This window comes from Pituophis catenifer, unplaced genomic scaffold, assembly GCF_029215685.1.
Source record: "Pituophis catenifer annectens isolate HBS135680 unplaced genomic scaffold, rPitCat1.0.hap2 SCAF_1, whole genome shotgun sequence".
In the NCBI taxonomy this organism is placed as follows: domain Eukaryota; kingdom Metazoa; phylum Chordata; class Lepidosauria; order Squamata; family Colubridae; genus Pituophis; species Pituophis catenifer.
Window position 1 is genome coordinate 19,835,062 of NW_027256881.1, and position 15,068 is coordinate 19,850,129.

Below are 15,068 nucleotides of genomic sequence, written 5' to 3' on the forward strand. Positions count from 1 at the left end.
CTAATATGATCTGCCTAATGACCGGCTGGGTGGGCATGGCAAGGTGGTCATGTGACTGGGTGGGCGTGGCCAACTCGATGTCACTCATGTCGAGGGATGCCTTGCCAGCCTCTACTCACCACTCCTCGCTTGCCTGCTGAGCTCCTTACGGCCCCAACAGGAAGCAGTTGTTGGAGCTAAGCAGCCGTCATGAGAAAGAGTTGGCAAAACAGCTCAGTTCAAATTGGATCTGGCTGAGAAGGAGGCTCAGCAGAAGCACCTCACTGAGGACTAGGAGCATAGGCTTTCCAAGCAGAGGGAAGACCTGCAGGAGTGCAAGACCAGTACCTGGAGGCTCAGTGGGCTAAGATGGTCAGCCAGTTCCAGGCCATGATGCTGTCCCACTGGAACAAGGCCCTCTGGCTACTTGCCACCAGTGGCACTTTGCCCAAAGCCCCACACCAGGAGGCTGAAGCAGACCTCAAGTCAGAATTTCTTCCCCCCTTCAACCCACACAAAAAGACCCAGAAGGGGGAGTCTCTCTGCAGCAACACAAACGTTCATTGCACGTATCCGGCCCAGGGGCCGTAGTTTGAGGACCCTTGATTTAGTGCAATATAAAAAATACAAACAATTTTTCTGCGGACCACCAAAATTTTCTCGTGGACCACTGGTGACCGCTGCTCTAGAATGCTTTGCAGCAAATTAGCAGCCCTTTGAATTGAGCCTGGAAGGACTACAAGGACTTTAGTAGGCTTATTTCTATTATGACACAATTGTCCTATTAACAATCCAGCCACCACATTTTGGGCCAGCTTCTGGGACATTTCCAAAGATTGTCTCATGCAGAGCATATTACTGAAACCAGCCACATGGTGATCAAAACAGGAGTTATTCTGTCCAGGTAGTGTCTAGGTACTGCCCATAGCCTCTACCTGACAGGCAGAAAAGATGAGGACCTCACATGAAGTTCCAATTAAACTGATTTATTACTAAACATGCCTATGCACAGGAATCTACTCCGAGGAAGAGTTAGTACTATTTTGGCATTAGATAAGAATCAATGGAATTCAAGCAGTTGGACTTACTCCATTTATTCCTAAAGATTCTAGGCTGCTTCTTCTTTTGACTCCACTCCAGTTTCTGCCACTCCTTCTCCTACACTGCCTGCTATTTAAGCACAAGCCCAGGATGAATATATTATTGGCTTAGGACCTGGTTATCTACGGGACCGCCTGCTACCACCAATAGCCTCCCACCGGCCAGTACGCTCCCATAGAGAGGGGCTCCTCCGGGTGCCGTCGGCCAAACAATGTCGACTGGCGGCCCCTAGGGGGAGAGCCTTCTCTGTGGGGGCACCTACGATCTGGAACGAGCTCCCCCTGGAGATACGGAGGATCCCGGATCTGCGCACCTTCCGTCGCGCGCTTAAGACTTTCCTATTCCATCAAGCTGGCCTGACCTAAATCTTCTCCCCTTTTTAAATGTAAATTTTTTAAATTTTTTAAATTTTTTAAATGTAAATTTTAATTTGTTTTAAATTATGGGGTATTTTAAATTCAGCCAAATTATTTAATTCGTTTTTAATTCATTTTAAATTTTTTGTATTTATGTGTTTTATCTCGTGGCTGTTTACCGCCCTGAGTCCTTCGGGAGAAGGGCGGTATAGAAATTTAATTAATTAAATAAATAAATAAATAAATAAATAAATAAATAAATAAATAAATAAATAAATATTGCATGTGTGTACAGATGAATGGGGAAGGAAGAAAACGTTTTTACAAAAGTAAAACAACATCTGAGAATTTGGGAAGGCAGGGGTGGGGCGGTGTCTCTCCATTCCTCAACACTAATCGGTATGGAGTTCTGAGTGCTTTCCAAGCTGGTTATTTGCTTGCGGACCTTTCTCTACCCTATTAGGTTAACATTATCAGTGCATTAATGGATGTACTATTGGTAGTCCTTGATTTACAACCAGTTGCTTAATGGCAATTCAAAGTTATGGCGGACCTCTCCCCCAAAGCTACATACAACCCAGTCTCAAAGTTATGGCTGCTGCAGCACTTCCAAGGTAATTCACCCTTACTACCAATCACAGGGAGGCTTCAGTGTCCTCCCCTGCCTATCTTCCTTCATGTCCCCACAGGCCTTCCCTTTCCCCATTGAGTCCCTGCAGGCCTTTCCCCCTCACGCTGAGGTCCCAGCAGGCCTTTCCCTTCTCTACCAGGTCCCTGCAGCAGAGGTGGGTTTCAGCAGGTTCTGACCAGTTCTGGAGAACCAGTAGTGGAAATTTTGAGTAGTTCGGAGAACCAGTAAATACCATCTCTAACTGGCCCCGCCCCCATCTATTCTCTGCCTCCCGAGTCCCAACTGATCGGGAGGGAATGGTGATTTTACAGTATCCTTCCCCTGGAATGGGGTGGGAATGGAGATTTTACAGTATCCTTCCCCTGCCACGCCCACCATGCCACGCCCACAGAACCGGTAGTAAAAAATTTTGAAACCCACCACAGCCCTGCAGGCTATGGGGACTCGTTGGGGGAGGTAAAGGCCTGCAGATATCTGGTGGGAGGGGGAGAAGGCCTGCTGGGACCCAAGGAGTGGAAAGAGGAGCACAGGGGGTAGGGAGGTTTTTGGAGTCCCGGGCAGGAGGACGTGGGCTTGCCTAGGCCTCCAAGGGCCTCCCTCACCCTTGAGGCATCCCATACGCTGCTTAATGACAATTCATTTAATGGCTGCATCAGGGAGAATAGGCAGTGTGAGTCATTAAACAAGGCCATCTCACTTAATGGTCATCCTGACATGCAGCCTTAATGGGCAAACTCTCAGTTATGGTTGTATGTTGAGGACTACCTGTATCCATTTCTCTAGTTTAAATTGTATTAGCTTGGCAATGAGTCAGGCTATTTTTTTATTAATCCAAATTCAAATCCTACCCTACGCCTACAAATTTGAAAGCTCTTTTTGCTACCCATCCCTGAAAGTCTTCCTTTACTCAATCAATCAGAAATATGGTGGGTGCAGATAATTTCCTAGGACCTGTCATTTTTCTAAGAACTCCCTCAAGGCGTGCTAGAGTTAACCTGGAAATATAAGTCATAATATCTTCTCTCTTTGCAAATATTTTGATCTTGGGAGTCCCTCAAGTCCCATTCCTAGATCAGTGGACAGTGTGTCAGAAGAATAATTTGGAGTTCCAACTTGAGCCGGGGTTGTACAAGAATAAATAAAAATGAGATCCAGACAGCTATGAGGAAAGAAGAAATATTTTTTCCTAAAAGCAAATAGTTTGCCTTTTAGAGGCAGCTGCAGAGAAGTGGGGTACAGCAGCAGATTTTTATTGTTTGGGGTGTAGAAGTGTGTACATGCTGATTCTAGGGTGACACTTGAGGTGTGTGTGTGTGTGTAGGCGTAGGTATGTATTCTTGTGAACATGCAGTTCTGCTGGAAAACTTACATTAATTAACTCTATTGTGTTTGCAGACTTTATCCTTTGATATGTGGATTAGGTCTGGGTAACTTATTTGGAGATTTAAAGAAGTTTGAGTGAAGGGTCCCCCCTCCTCTCCATTTACTATTTTTATTGGATTAATTTAGTTTCAGCTTGACTGTCAATTATCTAGTGGAGACTCTGATTCTCATACCATTTTGGATTCTGTTAATGTTTTAAGGAAGGAGATGGAAGGAGTATAAAGAATAAAATATATTTGGATATAAAACTTCTCAATAGCTAATAGCAAAAACAGTGTTTGAGGTCTGGATCTCTAATTCCATGACTGAGCATAGATAACAGATGTTAAGTTTAAGATGACATTTTTCTCCCTTTCCCATTCTCTCTCTCTCTCTCTCTCCCTCCCTCCCTCCATCTTATTATAAACCTAGAATGAGAAGACAAAACGGTCTAGTGAGCAACTGGATCAGACTTCTTTGGTTTCCTTCTCTGATTGCCAAAGGGGCTCAACATTACTTGACTTCCTCACGCTCCCAAAATAAGCAACATTGCTTTCATTGAAACCCACGTTCTGTGGTTGGTGGCACAACTATGAGATGCCTTTGCATCCAATTTCTGCCCTCATCTCCACCTCCGATTCTAGGCAGACCTGCCAAACTTTCTCTGCTTGTCATGCTTTGTGGTCCACAATGAGATCACATTGCATGAGACTTGTTCTCCAGCGCTGGTTTGTGGTCAGAGATAATAGTACTCCTTAACTCGCTGTCCACATATTATTGTTTCATCCAAATTCTTGGCTTAATGCCTTTAATGTGATTACTCTAAAAGCAGATGAGGGCAAATGATGATGATTTGGGGGTGGGATATATAGAAAAAAAACCCACCCTTTCCTCAACAATTAAAGAGGTTCGGTGCCCAATGGCCACGAAGAAAACTGAAGCTACAAACAACTTTCTAAGTTTTCCACTGCCTGCTAAGGGTGTAACCTCCACACCTCACTGAAAACAAACTGAGACACACAATCAGGGCAATTCAAATCTGGGTCTCTGCCATTCTTCTGCTGCAAAGCCATGGAAGCCTATAACTACTGGGAAAATAACCCTCCGAATTTCCAGACCAATTTAAACTGGAGAAGGGGGAATGAGAAGAATGTACTACAGAAACCATGATAAATTTTTGTAAAAGGTATACTGTAGAAGAGAAAGAAATTTCCTTTCAAATGGTAGAACTCCCAGTCTCCCAATTCAAAGTGATTGGCAGGAGATTCAGGATAAATAAATATTTCTTCTTGCGACATAGATTGTTGCAATGGTCACTATCCTCAACGGTTTGAAAAGGTCTATCCATAGCTATCTATGTTCGCTAAATAGAGCCTCCAGAATCAGAGGCAACCTATCTCTAGATAAATACTGTAGCTGTGCCTGACACTAAAGCCAAAAGAGCTTCCGTAAAAAAGTCTTATAGCGGATCTTATAGACAGCAGATATGGGCACTTTGCTCCAGAGGTGGGTTTCAGCAGGTTCTGACCAGTTCTGGAGAAGTGGTAGTGGAAATTTTGAGTAGTTCGGAGAACCGGTAGTAAAAATTCTGACTGGCCGGGTCCCCTTCTATTCTCTGCCTCCCAAGTCCCAGCTGATCGGGAGAAAATGGGGATTTTGCAGTAACCTTCCCCTGGATTGGGGAGGGAATGGGGATTTTGCAGTATCCTTCCCCTGCCACACCCATCAAGCCACGTCCACAAAGCCATGCCATGCCACATCCACCAAGCCACACCCACAGAACCGGTAGTAAAAAAAATTGAAACCCACCACTGCTTTGCTCCCGATAGATTCATCATGAAATATGTATTAGCAATACTACAAGATAACACGGCCAGGAAGTGCTTTAAAAGCACAATAGTCACTGACAACAGCTCTACACATACAGGGTGTTTCTATTGGGGTGGGGGGAAAGGGGGGGATCAGAAGTCCCATTCACTTCATACATTACAGTAGCAAGTCTTCTGTTTCATTAACAATCAAGACAGAAATCTGATGTAAGGGAAAATTGCCTTGACAATGGAACATAAAAACACATTTTCACCAATCTATACCAACACTTACTCTGTATGTGTTTGTGTGCGCGCATATAAATGGACTGTCTAACTGCAAGGATGGTGATTTCCTTATGTAAGTGTGGAACTCTGGAGCACGCTCTATTCTGATAATAATCTGTCGGATTAAAGTAGGACAGTTTAGAGCCCTTTAGGAGCACTGAGTTCCATTAAGAGAATTTGATTCAACCTTTGCAGCTACATTTTTTTTTTGCAATGTGTTACTGCAAATCTGTCAGCAACTAGGACCAATCCTCTACCACAAAAGTCAATATAAGTGTTCTTTAAGTCAAGCCCAATTTCTGATAATATCACCGACACATTCATATGGTTTTCTTGGGAATAATACACTTTCACTTGTCCTCTTCCAGGATGTTTTTGATTTATCAGTCTAACTTGTAGGTGTGGTTTTTCCTGAGGGCCCACATCCAAGGAATAATTTTTCCTAGGTCTATTGGGTGCTGCCATGTGATTTAAGGATCGTGTAATTTGGTATTTTTTCTTCATTTACTCGGTATAGCTTTCCTTGTGAGGATGTTTGAGGACATGCTATAAATTGGTAGGACACACTGTCTTTGAAGGACACAATTTTCAGATGTGCCCATGGTTCTGAAAAACTGTTTCCTTCTCCTTGTGTGGAAAGTAGAAGAATTAATTCCTAATTCAGCATTTGTTTAATTAATAGATATTTCATAGACTTTTATAAATTATCAATAGGAATACCCTATTCTTATTGCCCATTTAAATGTATATCAAAGTCTTGTGTAGAGAAAAAAGACACTTCAGAGATTGATCATTGACTTACGCACTCTTCAGAGATCCAAACCATTAGGCTGCCTAGAAACCTGGTATTTGCTACACACAAAAACTCCAATTATTAAAACAATGTTTTGAAACTAGAACAGTTTCTTTATCGCAGGGGCCAGGAGCAGTCAGACATTTTAAAAAATGTTTGAGGGAGATTAAATTCATTCTCTTCCTACTCCTTTGAACAACTGGGAAATGCATGAAGAATGGCCACTGGGAATAATGGAAGTTGAGGTCAAACATATTTGGAAGGCAGCTGACTAAAGTTTGCAAGAGACCAGAAATAGAGAATGTAATGAACGGCCTATTTGGATGCAGTGGCCAGAATGAATTTCTGGTTTGATGGCTCAGTTCCTACAATACTTTTCAACTGAGTTTTTCAGAGAGATTTGGAGGACTAGGGAAATGTAGGTAATCCTCTACTTATGACCACAAGAGGGACTCAACATTTATTAATTAGTATGGTCATTAAGTGAGGCATCACATGATTGCACCTGTTTTTATTACCTTTTTTTTGTCACAGTCATTAAGCAAATCCCTATGGTTGTTAAGTGAGATATCACATGCGCAACTTGCAACATTCCCTGCCAGCTGCCCCACTGACTTTGCATGTCAAGGTTATAAATAGTGCAATGATTACCAAGTGCTGATTCACAATCACATAACAGTGGGGATGTTGCAATGGTTGTAAGTGCAAGGATCAGTCATAAGTCACTTTTTTTTAGCTCCATCATAACTTCAAATGATCACTAAATCTGGTTGCTGGTTGTTAAGCAAGGGCTACCTGCATTTGAGATTAGGTTTAGAGTTTAGATCGAGGTGTCAAACTCGATTTCATGGAGGGCCACATCAGTGCCAGTTCTTTGCTGTTTCTAGGGTGGCCTAGATCTAAACACCTCGCGGGCCGGATCCGGCCTCTGGGCCTTGAGTTTGACACTCCTGGTTTAGATCAATATTATTTATTCTGTTGTTTTATTTTTGTGCTCTGTTCATATTATTACTTGGTGAGAAGTGTGTGATTACAACGATACACAAATTTTGATAGGTAAACTAATACATGAATTAATAAATAAACTGGTTTTGGCAGAGAAAGTTTTGACCGGGTCACGATCACTTGGAATCCAAAGTCTGTCTGTGCTGTTGCTGGGGCTTCCTTCGCCCTGCCCGCTCCGGTCTTCATTGCCATCTCCACCTTTTGCTCCATACCGGACATTATTCCCCAGATTCCTCACAGCGCTCTCAAAGGTAGCCAAGTAGGCTGTGCAGAACCAGGGTTTTAGGAGGACTGGTTTAATATCAACAGTCCGACAAACGAACCCAACAAACACAGACACAAAAGCAAAACTTTATTGAGTACATGATTTCAACACTGAAAAATGCAAAACCAGCTCTAACTTTTCCCGCGCAACCTTGCATAGTTAAATAGAATAGAATAGAATAGAATTTTTTATTGGCCAAGTGTGATTGGACACACAAGGAATTTGTCTTGGTGCATATGCTCTCAGTGTACATAAAAAGAAAAAGAATAGATTACTTCCCTCCTCCCACTGGACAGGTCACATTGTCCAATTATAAATCATTCTTTTGTTTTGAGAACAGTTCATGTCTTGGCTGACACTGCTGAAGTGTCCTTGGTGGGTGCTTGGCTCTCATGGTTGAAGTCTAGAGCTTCCTCATTCCATCTTCCCCTTCCCTCCCTCCAGTTCTTTGGCAAGTTGAAAAGTGATAATATTCACAGGGAGCATAAGCGAATTCAATCTTGACACCAACATCTTAACCACTATACCAAACTGATTTTTTCCCTATCTTATCTTTCCATCCATCCATTCTCTATTTTATATTTCAATCATCCCCAAACAATGGCACACATCTGTTGCATGTGCAGTAACTAAAGTTGGGGAAATTATTCGTATTTTGCCTAGCTAAGCATAACATAACTTGTAATTCAAGTTTTACCATTATAAATTAGGTTGAAACAGAATCACCTTTCATTTCACAGTTCAGGTTAAAAGGAGTGTTTTTTCAGTGAAAAGACAGGAACATTTCCCAGGGGGGGGGGAAATCATAATTCAGTAAGGAGTCTTCTTTTCAATATTCTTAAATTTAAATATTTTCCTTAAAAATAAATAAATAAAGCTTCTCACTTCTCCATTACTACTTTGATACTGTATTTCTTCTTTGTTCTTACAGAGAGGTGAATTGGTGAATTGGGGCTAGATGATACATAACCAATCAGATTAGGATATGAGGCTGGAGCACAGACATCCACAGAGGAGGGTCAGAAAAGTCAAGATGGCAGCTGGGTCCACATGATCAAAGATCCTCCCCCTTTTATGTGCAATATGTGCGTTTTTCCTGGACTGGAGATAAATGAACTCTGTTTAAGTGATGCAAATGTTTCCTGAATAAACAGTCACCTTTATCATAAGTATTCAAAGATCACTGCTCCTGAGTGTTTTTGCCAAATGCTGTCCAGAAATGTTTGTGCAGAAAAATGAGGGACAGGCAGGGTGTGCACCAGAACACTGTGAGTGTTGCGTCTTTTGTGTGTATCAACTAATCACACTTTTGAGGAGGCCAAACAGGATGTCCAAGTGTCAGGAAGATACATTCCAGAATCAAAAGGTGTTTTCCTCTTTCTGTCTGTTAAAGGAAGGGCTTGAATGCTGAATAGCCACAATGTGTACTCGGAGGGGTGGGAATCTGGAGATGTGTTCAGATTTAGGAGATATGCATTATATGTGTTGTGGATTTATAGTGTGTGTCTGGCAGCAGCCTCCAAACGCCTGCCACTTTGTGGGAGTCTAAATGTCTCGGATAATATATATCTGGGAACGCACACATTTAGTGTGCATCACTGACAGAGCACTTGCATTTAGGATTTTTGGAAGCAGTGGATGGCAGCAAAGTTTAAAGTACCTTTTTGCTGTCTCCTCCTAGTGTTGCCTGGTTTGCTGCAACACATAACAGGCCTATGATAGATGAGCTCTGGAGAGACATTGTGTTTGTGGTTCACTTATCAGCACTGGCCTTGCCAAGCTGCAGGCCCATGAACCATTGCTGGGAAAATATATGAGTTCTGATAATAAACTAAGGATCTATGCATAATTTGTCTTCCTGCAGCCCCAGGAAAAATATCATGGTCCTGATTTTTGGCTTTCAGAATGGCTACCTAAAAAAATAAAAGTTGTTAGTCTTACAATTTTTCAAGATTCGGCTCCCACTTTTAGCAAATAGTGTCTAGAAGTTACATGGCTGAATTTGAAGGATGTAGTTTTGCCTGTAGTTTTGTGTAGAGCAGTGTTTCTAATCTGGTCTGATGACTTTAGGATTACCACTTCCAGATTTCTCAGCCCCTATAGTTGATGTGGGAGTTTAGAAAGTTGCAATTCAGAAAAAGGATTTCCACATACTTTAAGAATAACTAAGTGCTACATAGATGCTCTGTACTTCACAACTTCTATACTATGAGTGCACCAGTTAGGTTTTACATTGGAACCAGCAAAACAACACAGTGGGGGGTGGAGAAGAACTTTTCATAATAACAATGCGGAGTTTAGGAAAAGCTTCTCAATGTTTTCCAAAAATGTCTTTCCAAACATATGCTTAACTGGGTGTCCAAAACATGCTAAACTATAAGTAACCAGAAGGGCTGGGTTCACGCAACATGAAAAGCTATTAAACACTAACTAGTTTCAATACCAATTAAGGCTAAGCAAGTTAAGCAAAGAGAGTTCCTAGACTGTTATCTGGGCTGACTACTTAATTGAATCAAACAGAGACACAGATAATTATTTTTCATCATGCTAACTTTAGTTTAGGGTTTTTCTATGTTTAAAGCACATCTACACGTTCTGTTTATGTTCTTCTATTTCATATATTTCTACCCTTTTATTTATTTATTTATTTATTTTATTTATTTATTAAATTTTTATACCGCCCCCTCTCCCGAAGGACTCGGGGCGGTGAACAGCCAGAATTAAAAACACACAATACAAATATTAAAATACATTAAAACAAAATTAAATTATCTTAGGCTTCTCCAATTTAAAACCCCATTACCCATAAAATTCACCCAATTAAAAATTTTTTAACCCAGCCCGGCTTGCTGAAATAAAAAAGTCTTCAGGGCCCGGCGGAAGGTCCGGAGGTCCGGGATTAGTCGTATCCCTGGGGGTAGCTCATTCCAGAGGGCGGGTGCCCCCACAGAGAAGGCTCTTCCCCGGGGGGTCGCCAGCCGACATTGCCTGACAGACGGCACCCTGAGGAGACCCTCTCTGTGGGAGAGTGTTGGCCAGTGGGAGGTTATCGGAGGCAGAAGGTGGTCTCGTAAATAACTGGGTCCTAAGCCATGGAGCGCTTTGAAGATGAGAACCAACACCTTGAAGCGCACTCGGAAGACCACCGGAAGCCAATGCAGCTCGCGCAGGAGAAGTGTCACGTGGGAGTGCCATGTCGCCCCCATAAGTACCCGCGTGGCCGCATTCTGCACCAGTTGGAGCCTCCGAGTGCTCCTCAAGGGGAGCCCCATGTAGAGAGCGTTGCAGTAGTCGAGGCGGGAAGTAACGAGGGCATGAGTGACCGTGCATAGGGAGTCCCGATCCAGAAAGGGGCGCAACTGGCGTATCAGGCGAACCTGATAGAAAGCCCCCCTGGCCACGGCCGTCAAATGCTCTTCTAAAGACAGCTGGGCATCCAGGAGGACACCCAAGTTACGCGCCCTCTCCGTGGGGGCCAATGTCTCGCCCCCAATAGTCAGCGATGGTACCAGCTGACTATATCGGGACGCCGGCAGCCACAGCCACTCAGTCTTGGAGGGATTGAGTCGGAGCCTGTTCCTCCCCATCCAGACCCGCACCGCCTCCAGGCACCGGAACATCACTTCAAGGGCATCGTTGGGGTGGTCTGGGGTGGAGATGTACAGCTGGGTGTCATCAGCGTACAGATGGCACTGCACCCCAAAACCACGGATGATCTCGCCCAGCGGCTTCACATAAATGTTGAACAGGAGAGGCGAGAGGACCGACCCTTGTGGCACCCCACAAACCAAGTGCCTTGAGGTCGACCTCTGCCCTCCAGCCAACACAGACTGCGACCGGTCGGAGAGATATGAGGAGAACCACCGTAAAACAGTGCCTCCCACTCCCAACCCCTCCAACCGGCGCAGCATGATACCATGGTCGATGGTATCAAAAGCCGCTGAGAGGTCTAATAGGACCAGAACAGAGGAGCAACCTCTGTCCCGAGCCCTCCAGAGATCATCAACCAACGCGACCAATGCCGTTTCCGTGCTGTACCCGGGCCTGAAGCCGGACTGGAATGGATCTAGATAGACGGTTTCATCCAGGTACTGCGGGAGCTGTCGCGCAACCACACTCTCAACAACTTTCGCCAAGAAGCGAAGGTTGGAAACTGGACGATAGTTTGGTAAAACAGCTGGGTCCAGAGAGGGCTTCTTGAGGAGGGGCCTCACCACCGCCTCTTTCAAGGCGGGAGGCAAGAACCCCTCACTCAAGGAAGCATTTATAATCCTCTGGAGCCAGCCTCGTGTAACCTCCCGGGTAGCCAGCACCAACCAGGAGGGACACGGGTCCAATAAACATGTGGTTGTGTTCAACCTCCCCAGCATCCTGTCCACGTCCTCGGGAGTCACAGGGTCAAACTCATCCCAGATAACCATCTCAAGACAGACCTCGGACAACCCGCCTGTACCTACCCAGTCAGAGTCCAAGCCTTCCCGAATTTGAGCGACTTTATCGTGCAGATAATGCGCAAAATCGTCAGCACGACCTTGCAAGGGGTCTTCCCGCGCTCCCAGATGGAGAAGGGAGCGAGTCACCCTAAACAAGGCAGCTGGGCGATTTTCTGCCGACGCGATAAGAGCGGAAAAGTAATTACACTTCGCCGCCTTTATCGCCACTAAGTAGGTCTTGATATAAGACCTCACTAGTGTACGGTCAGATTCGGAGCGACTGGCCCTCCAACTACTCTCTAGGCGTCTTTTCCGGCGTTTCATCCCCCTCAGCTCCTCGGAGAACCAAGGAGCTGGGCAGATTCGGCGCCGGGTCAGAGGCCGCAAAGGCACGACCCGATCTAAAGCACCAGCGGCCGCCCTATCCCAGGCGGCCACCAGGTCTTCCGTCGAGTCGCGCGCCAGAGTCTCAGGAAATGGCCCAAGCTCCATTCGGAACCTATCAGGATCCATCAGGTGCCTGGGGCGGAACCACCTGATTGGTTCCGCCTCCCTGCGGTGGGGCATAGCGGTCAGGAAGTCAAGTCTAAGGAGAGAATGGTCTGACCATGACAAGGGTTCAATAACTATATCCCCTGTATCTAAGCCATTCAACCACTGACCAGAGACGAAAACCAAGTCCAGCGTGTTTCCTCCTATGTGAGTGGGGCCCTGAATTAACTGGGTCAAGTCCATGGCCGTCATGGAAGCCATGAACTCCCGAGCCACCTCAGATGCTTCACCGATGGACGGCAGGTTGAAATCCCCCATGACTAAAAGCCTGGGGGTATCAACCCCCACCCCGGCTATAACATTGAGGAGCTCGGGCAGGGTCGCTGCCACGCAGCAAGGAGCCAGGTACGTAACCAGCAGGCCCATCTGCCTCCCATGGCCCCACTTCACAAGGAGAGACTCACAACCGGCTATCTGAGGTACAGTGGCCTCCCTAGGATCAAGACCTTCCTTTACAATAACCGCCACCCCCCCACCCCTACCCTGGGCCCTTGGCTGATGGAATGCGTGGAAACCCGGTGGGCACATTTCTACGAGGGGGACCCCCCCCTCCAGGCCCAGCCAGGTCTCAGTAATACCTGCCAGGTCCGCTCCCCCCTCCTGAATCAGCTCACAAATGAGGGGGGCTTTATTAGCCATGGACCTGGCGTTGCACAGCATCAGCCTAAGACCCAGGCTCTGAGACTCCGGACAACCCAGGGAACGAGAAGAGCATTGGGGGCCGGAGCATGTCACCGCTTGGAGACAGCGGATACGTGCCGCTGGGATATATCCACAATTACACGGGAAGAAACCCGAAATATTAACTATACACACACACACACACACACACACACACACACAAATATATATATATATATACAAAAGAAAAAAAAAGAGCAAATAAAGAAAAAAAAAGTTAAAGAAAACTAAACCACAAATGTAGACACTGTCTTTTCTCTAATCAAGGAAATTAATTTAGCCATCTCTGTAAGCGCCATCATTTTCACCAGCTTTTCCTCCATTGAACTAATGAACTATCTGAAAACAAATTGGTAAACATATGCATAATACAGTCTAGTTTTTAAGTTAGATCATTATTTCATTTCATCCCAAACTAGAACTGTATTAGGCATATACAGTTTATCTATTTGTTTTTAGATAGCTTTCAAAAGTTTGGCCTGTACTTTCTACCTCCAACTTGAAAATGGATATAATTGTTGGCTTGGTGTTTAAATTATTTTCTGGACATGTGTGTCCAATTCATTCTGATATTTCAAAGTTCAAGAGAGATGTTTCATAAGACAAAATATTCAGAGATTCCAGCAAGGTGAATAAAATAGCTAGCTATCATTTCTATTCTGTTGAATCTCCATGAAAGTGCTCCTCAGAGGAAACCCCAGAATTTAAAGACTTCATTAAGTATTAGCATATGATGCAATGGCTATCAAGCAGTGTTGAGGGCCACTTTTCTTGTTTTCTTCTCAAACACATTTTGGAAAATGCAACTTAAAATATGCCGCACTTATTTAATGCCTAGATTTAATTAAAAAAAAAAACCTAACACATGCACACACAGTCATGGTCAATCAGAATTTTGGAAAATGATTAAACTCCCCAGACCAAGCCTTGGCAGTAAATTTTAGTTCCTGATTTCATGTGACTTAAATTAGCCACTAGACTCAGATAAAGCCTCTCAGACATACAACATGGCATCACTAAATAAAAATCTTTAGCGCAAAATTAAATATAAGCCACCTTGAACAGCCTCCCAATAGTGTCTCTCAGCTTATTTCTCACAAAAATAATTGCAAAGATTTATTCATATTGATTTCACAGAATTATAGAGTTGGAGAGGATTTTTCTTTTCATATACTGTAATCCAGGGTTTCTCAACCTTGGACATTTTAAGATGTGTGGATATCAACTCTCAGAATTGCTTGGCCAGTATACTGGTTGGGAAATCTAGGAGTTGAAGTCCATACATCTTAAAGTTGTTGAGAAACACTCATCTGGTCCACTACTTTGCCTGAAATTCTGAGAGAAAACACATGCAACCTTATGTTCACCAGCCTGTTGAGAAAGCTAATGAACAGAATAAAATGGAGCGATTATTTCCCATAATTTGGAAAATATGAGCACTTCCACACCATCATCGTTTTCACTTTTCAGTCTGGCCAAATCAGTTCAATACTGGCTTGTGATTGTCACTTCTACTGAAGCCAATCAACAAAGAAATTATTCTATCAACGTGTCATCCGTCAAGCTCCAACAGGTCCTGGCGTTTTAAAAAACCCTTGTCCTTATTAAACAGCTAGCTGAGTCCCTTGCCCCTCTCCCTTCACCCAGGTGCTATAATGGGAGCCTCTGTAAAATCTACGTGAAAAATGATCGTTTGTAAACTTCAAAGTCATTTTGCAACCATTCCTGCTGTGTTTCATAAAAGCTTTTGAAGATGAATTTGGAATGTTGCATAGAAAACGCTGCCTTTGTTCTGGTTTCAAATAAACGGCTGC